Raw genomic sequence first — 15404 nt, forward strand, 5'->3', positions numbered from 1 at the left:
GAGGGAGTTAAAATGCCCCAAAGGATAAAAAGCAGCACCTGCAGCTTTAAGAAAAGGATGCCCTTGATGGCCGTTGCTAGGCAGCCACAACCATTATCACCAGCTTTTGTAAATCAGTCAATAATCCCTCAGTCAATAATGCTGTGTTGTTGTTAATGCTGCTTGATATTCATCTAAATAGTCCTCTGTGATGTTAATGGTGGCAAGTCTGTTTTAGGGGAGAGACGGTGGCTAAGTGGTCGAGCATCTGCTTGGTAAGCAGAAGGTCCCAGGTTCAATCCCCAACATCTCCAACTAAATAAGGTCCAGGCAAATAGGTGTGAAAAACCTCAGCTTGAGACCCTGGAGAGCCGCTGCCAGTCTGAGTAGACAGTACTGACTTTGATGGACCCAGGGTCTGATTCAGTATAAGGCAGCTTCATATGTTCATATGATCATCAGCAATTTGGCACAAGCTCAGTTTCAACAAACCTGATGTGAACTTGTTTGGTGATCCAATATCATCATCGTCTTAATCAGGTCTTGCAGACTGAGGGCTGTGGCTTCCTCGATTGGGTCAATCCATCTCTGGTTGGTTCTCCCTTTTTCCCTCCTGCCTTCAGCTTTTCCTAGCACTATTTTCTTTTCCAGCGATTCTTGGCTTGGGAGGGGCTGTGGCACAGTGGCAGAGCATCTGCTTGGAATGCAGGAAGTTCCAGGGTGAATCCCTGGTATAGCCAGTTAAAAGGACCAGGCAGTAGGTGACATGAAGAGAGTCTGGTAGAGAGTTTGGAGGGTCTGAGTAGACAATACCGTCTTTGATGGACCAGTTCAGTAGAAGGCAGTTTCACGTGTCTTCTCATAATTTGACCAAAGTACAATAACCTCAGTTTCATCATTTTAGCTTCTAGGGAGAGCTCAGGCTTGATTTGATCTAGAACTTACTTATTTGTCGTTTTGGTGGTCCGTGGTATCCATAAAACTTTCCTCTATGAATAACTTTATATTATTCACACTTCGTAGCTCATTTATTCTTCAGGAGGTTTGAGAACTGTTTTCTAGTGTGATTTCAGCCTCTACTTCAGGATTTCTAGTATACAATAAACCCAAATTTGGAGCTTGTGTTTGTATCAGTTTTGTTCACAGGAACAAGGAGTTGGATTTCTGAACTCCCAAATGTTCTTGAAGCCACCAGAAATGCTTGATTTAACCAGGGATGTCAGGCTCATTTGTTATGAGGGCCGAATCTCGCATAAATCAGACCTTGTTGGGCCAGGCCATGTGTGTTATATCTCTCCCATGTGATCCAGGGAACTGGGCAAAGGAAGCTCTGACTCTTTCCTTCCTTCCCCAGGGGACCAGGATGAGCCTCAGCCAATAGAAGGAAGAGATGCTCGGGTTAGAAGCTCTGCTGTGCGACTGAGAGAGCCTGGCAAAGCAAGCTCTCCCTAACCCCCCCTTCCTCCTCAAGGGAGGAGCATCAGCCAATGGAGAAAATAGAGGCTTTGCCCTGTAACTCCTGTACGATTGAGCAAGCCTGGCAAAGCAAATTGTGATGCAGAAGGAAGCAAGAGAGAGGGAGAAGAAAGCAGATAACAGCCAGTTGCTTGGGGGCCTGATAGGAGCCCTCCGGGGGCCTAATTGGGCCCCAGGCCACATGTTTGGCACCCCCGTCTTAGACTCTGTGATGATGTCTGGTCCAGATGTTTCTGTCAATATCAACTAGACCTATTGTCATTGGAAATAATACATTTATTATTTTTAGAAATAATACATAGTGTGTTGTAGTAGCAAACAATCCCATTAGTTCCTCAGGTTTTTTTTAAAATGGGTGTTGCTTTCTTTTTCAGCTGTCATTTTCAGCATTTCCCATAATTTTTCCCATAATTTTAAATCTTGGTTGCATAATAGTGAACAAGACAAGCATGTACATTCATCAGTCTTACTCTGCTACTTATTTCGGTATTAATGATGCTGCTCAATCACTGGGGCATTTTTTTTTTTTTACTAATTGAGATCATTCAGGAATGCATGTTAGGGAAGGGAATTGAAATGTGTGTTTTGAACACAAAGCTTGTGAACGTTTCAGTTTGAATTATACCAGCTCAGATCCTTAAAAATATTACTGCCTCGCCATTAAAAGCCGAATGAAGGTAGATGGTCTTTTATCTGCTCTCCGAGCGTGAGGATGCTCATTCATTAGAGCCGTGGTTCCCACAAGTCCCAGATTTACTCGGTATGATGACCCACTTAAGAAAAACAAAAACTCCAGAGCATGGATACATCATTAACAGGCCTGGTGTGTGGGGTACTGCTGCCTGAGGCAGAACCCCAACATGTGCCCCCCCCCAGGAAAAAAGATATCATGCATGGCGTGATGACGTCACCCACAGGTGACGTCATCACACTGGGCACTCAGTGCTTCCCCTCCCCAGCGCTCTCCAAGTTTTGACTGAGGATGGGAAGCGCCGTTCTTTCTGGGTGCTGAGGGGCCGGGGGAGCTCCTCCAACCCCTCAGCACCCAGAAAGAACACACGGCACTTCCCCTCCCCAACACTTTCTGAATTTGGAGGGTGCCGAGGACCGGAAGTGCCGTTCTTCCTGGGTGCTGAGGGCCGGAGCTTCTCCGACCCCTCAGAGCCCAATAGGAGGCTCAGGACCGGTGTGAGTGGGGAGGCGGTGGCCACCTGTCGCCCCTGCTGGGAGCTGGCACCCTAGGCAATTGCCTAGGTCACTGACTCCCACGTGCCAGCCCTGATCATTAACACTGTAAGAGCCTAGGGCCCACTTTCACAGGCTTCATGATCCAGTTTTGGGCTGGGAGCTGCAGGATGAGAAAACACCACATTTGTCTCATTAGCACCTCTCTTTTCCTTTTTCTGAAAGGGAAGGAAACATCCAGGGCTGTACAAGCAACTGCAAGCTAAATGTGGTCTTGGGATGCATCAATAGGGGCATAACATCCATATCACAAGATGTCATAGACCAAGGTGGGCAGCCATGTTGGTCTGGAGCGATAGAACCAAGTTGGAGTCCAGTAGCCCCTTTAAGACCACCAAAGTTTTATTGAGAATGTAAGCTTTCGTGTGCTACAAGCACACTTTATCAGACAATGAAATAGAATCATAGAGTTGGAAGGGACCTCCAGGGTCATCTAGTCCAACCCCCTGCACAATGCAGGAAACTCACAAATACCACCCTCTAAATTCACAGGATCTTCATTGCTGTCAGATGGCCATCTAGCCTCTATTTAAAAACCTCCAAGGAAGGAGAGCCCACCACCTCTCGAGGAAGCCTGTTCCACTGAGGAACCGCTCTAACGGTCAGGAAGGACTTCCTAATGTTGAGCCGGAAACTCTTTTAATTTAATTTCAACCCGTAGGTTCTGGTCCTACCTTCCGGGGCCACAGAAAACAATTCCACACCATCCTCTATATGACAGCCCTTCAAGTACTTGAAGATGGTGATCAGATCACCTCTCAGCCACCTCCTCTCCAGGCTAAACATCCCCAGCTCCTTCAACCTTTGTTCACAGGACTTGGTCTCCAGACCCCTCACAATCTTCGTTGCCCTGGGGTACAGTTAGCAGTGCTACATACAGCTTGTGGGTAGTGGTTAAGCATGCAAAGTAGTATAAAGTTAGAATCCAATGGCAAGATAGTGAAATTAACAACTTGAAAGAATAACAGTTTGGTCTGCATAGCATAAGTTGTTTGGGAAAACAGCAAAAGGTAATAAACTTGTTGGAATTGGAAAATGACAGTGAGAATGGCAATAAATGTTAATTACTCTGTTTCCCCTCAAATATGGGTTAAACTGAGAACATATTTTTCTCAGAGGTGCTTCTTGTCCACCCATAGTGTTGTAAATATCATTCCAGTTTGCCAATACAAAAAAAGAATACATTAGAATACAGTGGAAGAAGGGTTTAGCCAGGGGTGGAATTCTAGCAGGAGCTGCTTTGCTTATTAGGCCACACACCCCTGATGTAGCCAATCCTTCAAGAGTTTACAAAAAAGAGCCTTGTAAGCTCTTGGAGGATTGGCTACATCAGGGGTGTGTGGCCTAATATGCAAAGCAGCTCCTGCTAGAATTCCACCCCTTGGGTTTAGCGTATGTCCTGCATTGGTCAGGCTGCACTTGGAATACTGTGGGCAGTTTTAGAAGCCTCAATTCAAGAAGGATGTGAACAGAATGGAGTAGGTGAAGATGATCAGGGTTGTGGAGACCAAGTCCTACAAGGAAAGGCTGAGGGACCTGGGAATGTTCAAGTTGGAGAAGAGGAGGTTGAGGGGGGGGGCATGATTGCCCTCTTGAAGTATTTGAAGGGCGATCACTTAGAGGAGGGCAGGGAGCTGTTCCCGTTGGCTGTAGAGGAGAGGACTCATAATAATAGATTTAAATTACAGGCAGAAAGGCACTGACGGGATATCTGGATTTATTTTTTATTTTTTTTTTACAGTAAGAGTAGATGAGCAATGAAATTAGCTGTCTTGGGAGGTGTGAGCTCCCCCTCACTGGCAGTCTTAAAGCAGCGGCTGGACAAACACTTGTCAGGGACGCTCTGGGCTGATCCTGCATTGAGCAGGGAGTTGGACTAGATGGCCTGTATAATTCTAAACCAGGGGTGGCCAAACTGTGGCCCAGGAGCCACATGTGGCTCTTTCACACATATTGTGTGGCTCTCAAAGCCCCCACCACTCCATTGATTAGCTTAGAGTGGCATTTAAAATTAAAATTGCTTTCTTTCCACCTCCCTCCCTCCCTCATCTGTCTGTCTGTCTATCATCTATCTCTCTATCTCTCATCTCATCATCTTCCTTCCTTCCTTCCTTCCTTCCTTGCGGCTCTCAAACATCTGACACTCATGTCTTGAGGCTCTCAAACATCTGATGTTTATTCTCTGTGGCTTTTACGTTAAGCAAGTTTGGCCCCTCCTGTTCTAAACTATTCAGAAGTTTCTGGTAGCATGCACTTGATGGACAGTATACTGTTGACAGTATGAAACTATGTAGTTATGCACCACGGTGACACTGTGGGACACTGTTGCCCTTTCTCCCCTGTGACTGTGCAGATTCTTGCTCATTTCCTGGAATCAAATCGCCCTGGTTTGGCAAGAAGGCTTTTCTCTGGGGAACGTTTTTCACCTTGGGGGATTGCATTCCTAAAGCTGCATTTGTTGGCATTTGCAAGCTATGCACGTTCACATTGACCTGTTAAGAGGTGTACTCCTCATCATTCGGGAAACATTTAAAGGCGGGGTGTTGAAAAGCAGCCTTGCATTAAGAGTGGCCTTCTAGTCTCTGATACCATAAATACGAATGCCAACCCAGAGTGAGGTCGTGTCCATCTGGAAATAACTGTCTTCTATCATTCAGTAAGATCCAGTCTCTCACCCAGGACAGCATGCAAGCTCTGTAGTATAACTGCCAATACAGAAGCCCAAAACCTGCTCTTTCTTTGTTGTTGTTCAGTCACACGGTCAAGTCTGACTCTTTATGACCCCATGGACAAAGTCTCGCCAGGCCCCCCTGTCTTCCACCATCCTCCGAAGTCTGCTCAAATTTGTGTTTGTTACATCAGTAACACTGTCCAGCCATCTCATCTTTTGCCGTCCCCTTCTTCTTTTGCCTTCTGTCTTTCCCAGCATCAGGGTCTTCTCCAGTGAGTGCTCCCTTCTCATTTGGTGGCCAGAGTATTTGAGCTCTTTCTTTAGAGTCCTGTAGAGCTTTTAGCTTAATTTTTGTTTTTTTCTTTTGCCAGATATATGCAGAGCCACCTTATTTAATTCTTGTTGTTTTAAACAATTTATTGGTAGCATATGGTTACAAAGCTTATCTATTTCTTAATTTTTTCTTTTTTTTCACATTAACCCATATGACATTTCCATCCCCCCTCCCTCCAATGTTGACTTCCCCGAGGTTATAAGTTCAAATCCATACTAAAGGCACTTCTGATTGCTCAAAGTTCCGTATATATATTCTTACAACTAAAAAAATGTCCAATATTTCTTTACTTTCCAAGTTTTCTCCATATATCCTTTAAATTTTCTCCACTCCCTTTTGAATATCTCTAAATCATAGTCTCTTAGTGTTCTGGTTAATTTGTCCATTTCACACCACGATAAAACTTTCATGGTCCATTCCCATTTCTCTGGTATTTTTTCTTGCTTCCAAAGCTGCGCGTACAAAGTCCTAGCAGCTGATAACAGGTACCAAATTAAAGTCCTGTCTTCTTTTGGGTATTTTTCTAATTGTAATCCAAGTAAAAACGTCTCTGCAATTTTCTTAAAATCATAGCCCAAAATTTTGGTGATTTCTTGTTGTATCATCTTCCAGAATTCTTTCGCTCTTTCACATGTCCACCACATATGGAAGAAAGAACCTTCATGTTTTTTACATTTCCAACATCTATCCGACATTTTCTTACTTATCTTAGCCAATTTTTTCGGAGTCATATACCACCTATACATCATTTTAAAACAGTTCTCCTTAATGCTTTGACAAGTTGATATCTTCATTGAGTTCTTCCAGAGGTGCTCCCATGTTTCCATTTGTATTTCTCTATTCACATTAATTGCCCATTTGACCATTTGAGACTTTACTACTTCTTCTTCTGTAGACCATTTCAATAATAACTTATATACTTTTGATATCAATTTTTCATTGTCACCTAACAGGACTCTTTCCAGTTCTGTTTGTTCTCGTCTAATCCCCTCTGATTTTATGTCATTTTCCATCAAACTTTTAATTTGTTGCATTTGAAACCAATCATAATTGTTATTTAGCTCTTCTGAGGTTTTTAATTCAATTTTGTCTCCTTGAATCTTAAGCAGTTGGTTATATGACATTTCTCTTTTTTCTTCAGAATCAGCTGTTATTTTTATTACTTCTGCTGGCACTATCCATAATGGTTTTCTCTCGTCCCCGTATTTCTTGTATTTTATCCAAGTATTTAGTAATGTATTTCTGACATAGTGGTGAGAGAAAAAACCATCCATTTTATTCTTCCCATAGTACATGTATGCATGCCAGCCGAATCTAGTTCCGTGAGCTTCCAACCACAAAGGTTTTTTATCTAACAGCATTATCCAATCTTTTATCCATGTCAAACAAACTGCATCGTGGTATAGTCTTAGATCGGGAAGTTGAAAACCTCCTCTCTCTTTGGCATCCGTTAAGATCTTCATCTTTATCCTTGGTTTCTTTCCGGCCCAAATGAAATCAGAGATTTTCCTTTGCCATTTGTTGAATTGTTTTGCTTCTTTTACAATCGGGATGGTTTGAAACAAATACATTATCCTTGGCAAAATATTCATTTTGATTGCAGCTATCCTGCCCAGTAAGGACAAGTTGAGTTTATTCCATTTCATCAAATCTTTGTCCATCTTACACCACAGTTTTTCATAATTGTTTTTGTATAAATCAATGTTCTTCATTGTTATCTCTATTCCAAGGTACCTAACTTTGGTTGTGACTTCACAACCTGTCACCTTTTGTAGTTCGTTTGTTTTATTTGGTTGCATGTTTTTACAGAGGAATTTCGATTTCTCCTTATTTATGTATAATCCTGCTAGTTCTCCGTATTCTTTTATCTTAGCTAACAGCAGTGGTGACACTTGAACCGGATTCTCCATTATGAACACTATATCATCTGCAAAAGCTTTATATTTATAAGAGAATCTTCTAATTTTTAGACCTTCTATTTTTTCATCTTTTTGAATTTGTTGTAACAAAATTTCAAGAGTCATTATAAACAACAATGGTGATAGCGGGCATCCTTGCCTTGTTCCTTTACTCACTTTCAATTCTTTGGTAAGGTCTGCATTTATACACAATTTTGCATGCTGATCTGTATATATTGCTCTTGTCATTTTTATAAATTGTTCCCCTAAATTAATTTTTTCCATTACCGCAAACATAAAGTCCCAATTTAAGTTGTCGAAGGCTTTCTCTGCGTCAACAAAAAATAAGGCCACTTCTTTTTCCGGATGCTTTTCATAGTATTCCACAACATTAATAACAGCTCTTACATTGTCCCTTATTTGTCTTTTAGGAAGAAATCCCGCTTGGTCTTTGTTTATAAAGTTGGTCAGGTATTGTTTCAGTCGCTCTGCTAAAATTCTTGTATAGATCTTATAGTCATTATTCAACAATGAGATTGGTCTATAATTTTTTACGTTTGTGCTATCTTTATCTTCCTTAGGAATCAGAGAGATTACAGCTTCCCTCCAGGTCTTTGGGATTTTCCCTTCTTCTCTTATCGTGTTTAACAACTTCAACAGTTTGGGTGTTAATTCATCCTTGAGAGATTTGTAAAATTTTGACGTGAATCCATCTGGCCCTGGAGCTTTACCCTCTTGCATTGCTTTTATTGCTGCTTCTATTTCAATTTTCTCTATTGGGTCATTTAATATCTTTTTCATATGTTCCGTCAAAGGTGCCACCTGAATGTTTCGTAGATACTCTTCCACTTTTTCTTTACTTACATTCACACCCTTGAATAAATTTGCATAGTATTTAAAGAATTCTCTTTTAATTCCTTCTTGATCCACTACTGTTTTCCCATTTGCCATGATTTTATTTATAGTCTTATTTTCTTTCCTTTTTTTTAATTGCCAGGCCAGGTATTTACCAGGTTTGTTTGCACTTTCAAACGATTTCTGTTTCAAATTTTTTAAATTCCATTCTAATTCTTTATTCAGCAAATGTTTAACTTGGGATTGTAATATCGTAATTTCTTTTATTAATTTTTTCTTCCCTGGTCTTTTTTTTAAGTCCTTTTCTTTTTTATCTATTTCATTTTGCAGTGCTGACAGCCTTTCTTCTCTTGCTCTTTTGTCTTTATTATTCAATGTAATTAATATACCCCTCATTACTGCTTTATAAGTGTCCCATACTGTTGGATATTCCATATCATCCGTTTCATTTATTTGGAAGAATGCTGCAGTCTCCTTTTCTAAGAATGATACAGTGTCTTTATTTTGTAGTAAATCCTCATTAATTCTCCATCTTCTTGATTTTCTTTGCAATTTTGTTGACCATCATATTGGATTATGGTCCGCCCAAACCTTTGGAAGAATCTCAATTTTTTTTGTTATGAGGCCCAAGCCTTGGGAACCCCACAACATGTCAATTCTGGAAAAAGAATTATGCCTTGCTGAGAAAAATGTATAGTCTCTTACCTCAGGGTTGAACTTTCTCCAAATGTCTTCTAGATTTTCCTGTTTAATCAACTCAAAGAAAGAATTGGGCAGCTTCCCTTCTTTATCATTCTTCTTTGGACTTGATCTGTCAAGGTTATTTTGTATTGTCCCATTAAAATCACCCATCATCAATACCTGGTCATAAGTCTCTTCGTCCATTTGTCTATTTATGTCTTTAAAGAATTTGTCTTTCGCTCCATTGGGTGCATAGAGTCCTAGTAGTAACGTTTTTTTCGCCTCTATCATCACCTCAACAGCAATGTATCTTCCTTCTTTGTCTTTAAAGATTAATTTTGGGTCAAGTTGTTCTTTAATGTAAAAAACCACCCCTCTTTTCTTTTGCTCTGCTAGTGAAAAAAATTCCAACCCCAAATTTCTATTCCACAAAAATTTACTGTCCTTGCGTTGTATATGAACTTCCTGTAAACAAATTATATTACATTTTTGCTTTTTAATCCAATGAAATGTTCTCCTTCTTTTCTGTGGTGAATTTAGTCCATTTATATTCCAAGATAGTAATTTGTACTCCATTATGATGTTGGTTCTTTATTTTCTTCAAAAAAGCTATGCATCTCTTGTTCGCTTCTTATTGTAATCCTTTTGCCATTTTGTTCAAATCCAAGACCCTCTGGTATTATCCATCTATATCTTGTGCCCTCTGCACGCAACTGATCGGTTAGCTTCTTGTACTTTTTCCTATCGCTGATCACTTCTCTTGGTAGCTCTTTCATTATTTTAACTCTGCTCCCTTCTATTGCCCAGGCTTTTTGGTACCCTTTCCTCAAAATTTTCTCTGCCACTTCTTTTGATCTTAATCTTATGACGATGTCTCTTGGCAGACCTTTATTTTTCGCATAAACTGAGTTGACTCTGTAGGCACCCTCCAACATACTCTTAAATCTGTCAGGGTCTTCTTCTATGTACTCAGTGATGATATCCACCATATAGCCTTTTAAGTCTGTGTCTTCTTTTTCAGGTACCCCTCTTAGACGCACTTGTGACTCCAGCAACTTACAGTCGTGTATTATGACCTTTTCTTGAATTTTTAGCAAGGCAGAGGCCTGTGTATCCACTTTCATCTCTACCTCTTTCACTTTATTTTGAGTCTCTTCCTTAAAATTCTCTATCTCCTTCTTAAGGTCTCCAACTTCTTTTTTAATATCTTTTTTTATTGCCAAATGCAATTTGTCCATAGCTTTTAACATTTTTGCCTCCAGAGCGTCAAATTGAGCCTGCATCTTGTCAAATGATTGGGCTCTTGCACGTGTTGTTCTTTCTACTGACATATAAAAAATCACCAAACCTTAAAAAAATCCCCACATAAAATTTAGCATCCAATCCAATAGCTTAGAGCCAGTTCTTTCAGATGAGACTAGTTTCGTTTTTCTCCCTTCTTCCTGAGCAAAGATATTGAATTTTAACAATTTTGACAGTTTTTCTCCCTTTTAAAATGGCAATCGTTATTTCTCTATGGTACAGTTCCAGCCTAGAGAGGTCTCTCTTCGTCTTTCTTGATCTGAGTCTTGGACTCAATTCCTTCCTAGTTCAAAGGTCGGATGTCACAGCTCTTGTTGTCCTTATAGGCTCTGATTTATTGTCCAGCCCCTTTTAGTTTCACTTCCTGTCACAGCTTAGACTGATCTCGTGTCTAATCTCGCAGTTTTTTGAGCTGCATGAAGAAACCGCAACCACAAAAATTCACAACAATATGTCCTTTCTCCAAAATATCTTTGAAGGCAATTGTTTTTACGGCGTTCAGTTTTCCCAAGCTGAATTCTTTTCCTGCTGTGCCCCCACTCAGCTCAGTTCATTCTAGGTTCTGCAGTTTATGGGCATATATACACGGCAACTCTCTTTTCTTTCTTCTGCGTCACCAGCCTCCCATTGCCAACTTTCACTCTTATCTTGAAAGATTTTTTTTTTTTGCTGTTGTTCACATCCAAAGCCACAGAGCTCAGCTTAACAAGGTAAAAGTTTTTTTTTCCATTCAATTATGCTTTGCCTTCGTCTGTTATTAATCCACTCAGTGTTTAAACTATATTCAAAGTCTCTCAGAGTGAAGATAAGAATGATGAGTCTACCTTTTAGATGTTCTCAACTCCCCCGGCTGCTATTTTCTTGCAATTAAAATCAGTCCTTCTAGCGTGCTTGGATTCCGACAGCCTTAAGTGACCGAAGTCACTTTAGAGTCACTGCAGACGATGGTTGACATTCCATTGCCGGACATCAAGAAATGAAGGAGTCAGCTCCCTGACTGCTCCAGTTCGATATCAACAGCATTAAAGGAAGATAAGTCGTCTTGGGTTAACCCTTGCCTAGGGTTAATGAGCATAGACCTTATCAGGGGTCTTTAATACCCTGAACAGTGACAATAAAATCCCCCTCTGTTAGGGAGCTGCAGACTGTCTTCCAGCCAAACAGGAAGTCCTCCCACCTTATTTAATTCTTGAAAGAAAGTATTAGATAATAACACTGGAATAGTTTGAAACAGAAATAGCAATTAGCAGAATATTCATTTTTATTGAGGCAGTTCTTCCATTAAAGATACATTTAAATCTTTCCAACTTTCCAGATCTTTTTTTGATCTCTTTAAGTAATTTGTCATAATTATCTGTCTTTAAATTGCTGCGTTTGTTTGAAATATAGATTCCCAAATATTTCACTTTCGTTTCAATAAGAAAATCTTTACTTTTTTTTTTGAAAGAGATGGATTTGTTCTGTTGTCATGTTTTTTTGTCCGAAATTTCATTTCCCCATCGTTTCTTTTCAATCCTGCCCATAATCCAAACTGGTTAATCTTGTTCATCAAGTAATCAATAGAGTCCAATGGTTGTTCTAGTATGAAAACCAAATAGTCTGCAAAAGCTCTCTGTTTGTGCCGTTCTCCTTTAATCTCCTTTGGGGATTGCACTCCTAAAGCTGTGTTGGCATTCTCAAGCTAGGCACATTCCCATTGACCTGTTAACAGGTGTAGCCCTCATCCTTCGGGTAGCATTTAAAGGCGGGGTGTTGGAAAACAGCCTTGCTTTATGGCCTTGCACTAATAGTGTCTGGCAGAGCTTCTAATCAGAAATCCCAGGCCCTGTGGTGAGCAGCGCCCTTTGATTCAGTCGCTGAATCCGTGGATATTTGCCTGCTTGGTTTTATGGGCCCAGATGCTCAAAATGGCATAAATTGCCACTGCTTCTCCGGCTTCTGTGGCCCTGTTCTCGTAAATCTGAGCGGTTGCTGGTTGTTTGCTTCTGACTCCACATTCTGGAAGCACCTGCTGTGAAAACAGTGTTAGGTGCAAGCAGCCGTTGGAAGCCGTTGAAGAGGAAGGCACTTGACGATTGCGTGTCGTGAAATGACTTTTCCAGGAGGCGTGATGGGCGGAAATATCTGTGCAAATTAAAGGGTCAGGGCTTGTGTGTGTTATGGGTTACATTCAGGTGAGAATGTGTTTTTTGTTGTCCAGTCGCACAGTCAAGTCTGACTCTCTGCAACCCCATGGATCAAGTCACGCCAGGCCCTCCTGTCTTCCACCATCCTCCGAAGTCTGCTCAAATTCATGTTCGTTACATCAGTAACGCTGTCCAGCCATCTCATCTTTTGCCATCCCCGTCTTCTTTTGCCTTCTGTCTTTCCCAGCATCAGGATCTTCTCCAGTGAATGCTCCCTTCTCATTTGGTGGCCAAAGTATTTGAGCTTCAGCTTCAGCATCTGACTTTCCAGGGAACAGTCTGGACTGATTGCCCTTAGGACTGACTGATTTGATCTTCTTGCAGTCCAAGGGACTCTCAGAATTCTTCTCCAGCACCACAGCTAGCTTGCTTCAAGCTCTGATTCCCCAAATGAAGAGGAGGAAGGAGGAACGTGCTGTCAAGTTGCAGGTGGCCGATCGCAGGCCTCATTTTGAGCAGGAGCTCACAGGAGCGGAGCTCTGGAACCTCTAAATTTTATTGTGCTTTTTCTTTCTTACCCCCCTCTCCAAAATTACTTGCTTCTGGGCTCCATTGTTCAACAACCCCCTGTGAGAATTTCACTGAACTCTCAGATTTAACAAACTTTCTAATATTTTTCCTCACAAAAAATGGGGGGGGGGGACCAAAACATCTAAAAGCAGACAGATGGAAATCTTCCTCATGCCACTGTGGCCACGTAGGAGAAAGTAATTTGAAAAGGATATTGGGAGTAAGGTTTTATGATGACAATTCTAGTTCAAGAAGCATTTTAAGGGAGATGTTGAGCTGATATAATTTAGTCCACCTTCTGGTGATGTCAGGGGTGTTTGGCATATGCAAATTGAGTTATGCAAATGAGATGTGCTAATGAGCTCTGGCATGTCTTTTTCTACAAAATGATCCCTGCTCATGGGGATCCCAACAATGGGTGTTCAGGATGAGACAGGAGCAGAGGTTATGTTGTGTATTGTATCTCACTGGGTTCTTGTTGTCTGAGGCACTGCTTGCAAACCAGAGCGAAATAAAGTGAGTTCAGCCAGCTCTGAATCAACCAAGAACATCTTATTGCAAGCAACCCAGGCAACTCACTCAATATGTACACTGTGGCAGAGTTAAACACACCCCCTTTAGTCGGCTGCAGTTACTCCTGTTGGCTCAATCCAGAATCCTTCATTTGCATCTCTTTGCTACATGTTGTTACATGCCTAGCATCCTGATTGGCCAGTTCTTCTAGGCTTCAGGATTCTGGTTTGCAAGGAATGCTTGTCTCAAGTTCAGACAAAAAGAACCCAGTGAAATGCAATACATAACAGGTTTGGCATTCCCTTCCTCTGTATAGCAACCCCAGTCTTCCTTGGTTGTCTCCCATCCAAGTGCCAACCCTGCTTCATTTCCATGCTCTGAAAAGCACAGTCTAAGCTGCGCTATACAGGCACCCCAGCTCAACCAACCAATAAATCACGGTGAAGAAGAAGATATTGGATTTATATCCCACCCTCCACTCAGGCTCACAATCTCCATTATCTTCCTCCCCCACAACAGACACCCTGTGAGGTGGGAGGGGCTGAGTGGACTCTCACAGCAGCTGCCCTTTCAAGGACAACCTCTGCCAGAGCTATGGCTGACCCAAGGCCATTCCGGCAGCTGTAAATGGAGGCGTGGGGAATCAGACCCGGCTCTCCCAGATAAGAGTTTGCACACTTAACCACTACACTAAACTGGCCATAAGGTGGAAGCTAAAAATTCATAGAGCTGGAAGGGACCTCCAAGGTCACCTAGTCCAACCCCCTGCACAATGCAGGAAATTCACAAATACCTCCCCCTTCGCACTCAATGATCGCTACTCCATGCCCAGAAGATGGCCAAAAAAAAATTGGGGGGGGGGGGGGAATGAGCCCTGTAATTATCGGAGGAGGCTCGTGATCCGTCTCTATTTCCCCTGAGGGATAAAAGCGGCATGTCAGCAATCACATGGTCATTGTCTTGTGTAAACAGGAGAGGGCGGCTGCCTTACTTGGTAGGACGTCTGTTGATGAAAACAGAGATTGTTGACACAGAACAGAAATTCTGAATGAACTACCTTGAAATAACCTTGGGTATCTCTGGGGTAGAAACAAATGGTCTCGGTGTCTTCTGCTTTTTAAAGGCTAAACAGGATACCGATCTTTATTGTTTAAATTCTGTTTTCCAGGGGATGTGTTTTCTTGGAAGGGTGTGGGAGTCACCTATTTTTCTTTGCATCTTTCTGTCGGTCTGTAGTCAGTCTTTGGAAGTTTAAGGCAGGGGTGTCAAACTCATTTGCTATGAGGGCCAGATCTGACATAAATGACCTTGTTGGGCCGGGCCGTGGAAGGAAAGGCCGGGTTCTGCTGCTCAATTGAGAGAGCCTGGCAAAGCAAACTATTCCTCCCCTCTTTCTCCCCCAAGGGAGGAACCTCACTCAATGGAGAAAATAGAGGCTTTGCTCTGTAGCTCCTGTGTGATTGAGCAAGCCTTGCAAAGCAAGCTGTGCTGCAGAAGGAAACAAGAAAGTGGGAGAAGGAAGCAGATGACAAGTCAGTTGCTTGGGGGCCTGATAGGAGCCCTCCAAGAACCTGATTCAGTCCTTGGGCCACATGTTTGACACCGCTGGTTTAAGGGATCCATTTTGCTTGTTGTGTAATGGTGGGGAGGACCATCCTAAGCTCCGGGCTGGTCAGGTTTCAGTGGACAACAGACAAACCAGGACCATAGGAGACAGGGCACCCTTCACTGTAGGGAGAACTGTAGCATGCCCC

At 42.0% G+C, this 15404-nt stretch overlaps 1 protein-coding gene across 1 annotated transcript in view; it reads left to right on the forward strand.

The window, feature by feature from the left end:
* KLF7 (KLF transcription factor 7) overlaps positions 1 to 15404 on the forward strand; it is a 126040-nt gene that overhangs the window by 36667 nt on the left and 73969 nt on the right. The gene's annotated exons all lie outside the window — the stretch shown is intronic.

Source organism: Heteronotia binoei, chromosome 16 (genome assembly GCF_032191835.1).
Source record: "Heteronotia binoei isolate CCM8104 ecotype False Entrance Well chromosome 16, APGP_CSIRO_Hbin_v1, whole genome shotgun sequence".
Classification (NCBI taxonomy): Eukaryota; Metazoa; Chordata; class Lepidosauria; order Squamata; family Gekkonidae; genus Heteronotia; species Heteronotia binoei.